The sequence below is a fragment of the Ostrea edulis genome, chromosome 9 (assembly GCF_947568905.1).
Source record: "Ostrea edulis chromosome 9, xbOstEdul1.1, whole genome shotgun sequence".
NCBI classification, from domain to species: domain Eukaryota; kingdom Metazoa; phylum Mollusca; class Bivalvia; order Ostreida; family Ostreidae; genus Ostrea; species Ostrea edulis.
The window spans coordinates 68141099-68144622 of record NC_079172.1 but is presented as its reverse complement, the minus strand read 5'-3'; positions in this window follow the sequence as shown (position 1 = coordinate 68144622).

Sequence of the window (3524 nt, the reverse complement as noted above, 5' to 3'; positions counted from 1 at the left end):
GGATCAAGGTTTTCTTCAGTATCTGCCAATTTAAGCTTTTTCTTGGGCAAAGTGCTGATTGGTCCGATTGGTTTTGTTTGTCGCCCAGGAATGATCCATTTACATGGTTGAGATGTACAGCTCTCTGAAGTCGTCTCATTAGTTTTTGCATGACTCAATGCAAAAAGTAGGGCGCCTATGTGACGACATGCCTGTGCTAACCTACAAATTCATAAAAAGGAACAACAAAATTAATTTTAATAATAATATAATCTGTTATAAAGGAGTAATCAAATGCCTATATACATGTATTTTTTTCTGAAGAAAAGTGTTGTATATTTTCAATTGATTAAAAGAAATATACAATCATAAAAGATATATCATTAATATGAAATCATTTTAAATTCATAATTGTGGCAATTATGATTTCTGGATAAATTTGAAAAGCTAAGTTTCTAATTATCTAAAACCCAGCTTTTTAGAAGAATTTTACTTTTTATTTGGTGAAATAAATTACCCAATAGGACACTGACAGTATCCATGCTGTACATTTGGTTTACCTGCATTTGTAGTCAGGATGCAAATGAAAACCTGATATTGCTGTTTCCTCATAGATGCCTGACATTTTGCTCTGACATATATGACAGAACTATTTATCTGGAAAGAATGTGTACAACTTTGAACAGATTAAATAAAAAACAACCCTAAACAATGTTGTATACAGTAGGCCTAACAATTTTTCTATATGTAGAGCATGCACTTTTTATATACATGTGCTAGTACAATTAATATTGATGACTATTTTATTTCACAAATCAGAGTAAATGGTGTGGAAAAAAGATTCTCATTTAATAGGTCTATTTAAAATTTTTACCTTTGACACTTTAATATCTTGGACGTCACCGGCTTCAAAGTGCTTCACAGATCTGTCCAAGCCCTTGAAATTGCTTGCTGTACCACCATATGTTGTTGGTCGTTCGATCATGTAACTATAGATATCACTAAATGTTATAATGGGGATGGACGAGTAACCCGGACTTTCATAAGCAACAACGTTGAATGGTGGTAAGCTGTCCTGAAACGATCCTACTAGCGGAGATTCAAGTGCGTCTTTTTCTACGATCGGTGTTAAAATCGAAGTTTCAGTCTGACTTAACAGCAATTCCTGAATGATTTCTTCTTTTTTCTTTCTTTTAACATCAATGCCAACATCTACCGCCAGATTTCTCAGATCATTTACCTTTAGTTTGTTCAAATTCTCCCGCTTTGTCATTATAATTCATGTAACCAACGTAAACATGATCGAAGGTTGCCGTCCGGAAGCATTTGTGCGCATGTGCGAGATTTATCGTGAAAAGGCTTATTGCATGAGGGTATAAACTGTGATGTTTCACTGGAATACTTCATGAAGCGCGTTATTTTTTTTATATTCACATTCTACTTTCATTTCTGTCGGAAGATTTCCAATCGTTAAAATGGACGTACTATATTTGTCAAGATTCATACGTACATTATCCATGCAACGCATTCATGAGGAAATGGTTAACATTGCAATTTAATTGTATAGAAATATGTTCAATTCAGAAGTTAGGAATCTTTCGGATAGCATTGTAAAAGGGAGGTGACGTGGGCACGATAAAGAACCCTCACTGCTACAAGCGACATAAGGCTGTGTTAACTAATGAAATATTCATATCCTCTCGAATTCTAGCGGGCGAACCACATTCCGAGAATACATGTAGGATTCATGGAGAACATTTAAAATCTTAAAAGTGTATACTAAAAATGTAATATACTACTCAAAATTTGATAAGGATCATAGATATTTTTCTGTTTAAAAAATTATTAAGCATAACTGGCAATATTGTGTCCAAGTGAAATCAAAAACGTCTTCAACAAACTTGCACGGGCATTTCATGCCATGGGAAATGCGTTTCTCATCACAGTTTATGCTTTTGCTACCATTGCACGATTTTCACTCAGGCATCGGTGTCTGATTCTTTCTAAAATATCAAACTCACTTGAGTGTTTACACTACGTTTATCAACACAATGCCCCCTCAACGTGTAAGGCGTCGTCTGACGACAGGACAACTGGGCAGATGTATTGGAATGCTTGACGCTGGCTATTCACAACGTGACGTTGCAAATGCACTAAACGTCAGCCAGAGCGTTGTAAACAGGGTCTGGAACCGACAGCAAACTTTTGGTACAGCAGCACACCGAGGTCGACAACCCAACGCCAAGACCATTTTGTGGCTCTTCAGGCACGACGCCATCTCTTCTGGACAGCAACCAGCCTACGTAACGACCTCCTGAACGCCTCGGGGGTGAATGTGTCCACTCAGACGATACGGAATCGACTTCACAATGCAGGTCTCAACTCGAGAAGGGCATGTGTCCGAGTCCCTCTAACTGTTCGACACCGGCGGGAGCGATTGGACTGGGTTGAAGACCATGTCACTTGGACACAGAACGATTGGGTTCAAGTTCTGTTCACCGATGAGTCCAGGTATTGTTTGGATTTTACAGACAGGAGGCACCGAGTGTGGCGACGACAACGTGAACGTTTCCATGATGCCAACATAAGTGAACATGACCGTTATGGTGGTGGTTCCATCATGGTCTGGGGTGGAATCAGCAGGGATGGAAGAATATATCTTCATGTCCTGGAGAGAGGAACAATGACGGGGGTGCGGTACCGGGATGAGATCCTCGATGTTTACGCCAGGCCCTACGCTGGTGCTGTTGGCCCTGAGTTCATCATGATGGATGATAACGCCCGTCCTCATCGCGCCAGGGTGGTGGAGCAGTACCTTCAGCAGGAGACAATTGTCCGTATGGATTGGCCAGCGCGCTCGCCGGACTTGAACCCGATTGAGCATGAATGGAACATGCTGTAGGTTGCCCTTTCACGCCATAGAGCACAACCCACAACTTTGGCAGAGCTCAGAAACGCCCTCGTGGAAGAGTGGAACAACCTTCCCATTGGAAACATCCGGGTGCTTATTGACAGCATGGCTCGACGTTGTCAAGCCGTCATTGATGCAAGGGGAGGCCATACCCGGTATTGACACTTCATCGACTAAGTGTAATGATGGACTATCCCCAAAAACTGTGTAATTCTTTCTCTGGTTTGCTGTTAACTTTTTGTAATGAAATGCCTTTTGGTGTTGTTATCAGATTTCAAGCATTCCGTATTGATAAAAGTTCATGCCGTTCATGAATTTTCATTCATAACCTGAGTAAACACGTTTCTGAGTCAAATTTATGTCTTTTGTTATGTTAGTGGTAAATTACACACATATATCCTAGTGATCCTTATCAAATTTTGAGTAGTATACATGGTATCTATGGAGTATATCATCTATAGAGTATAGTATCTATAGAGCATTGTATCTATAGAGTATAATGTATTTGGGGGTATATCATCTATGAAGTATAGTGTCTATGAAGTATTACACTAATATTGCATCTATGGAGTATGAAGATAAAGAACAGTGATCAATCTCATAACTCCTGTAAGCAATACAAAATAGATAGTTG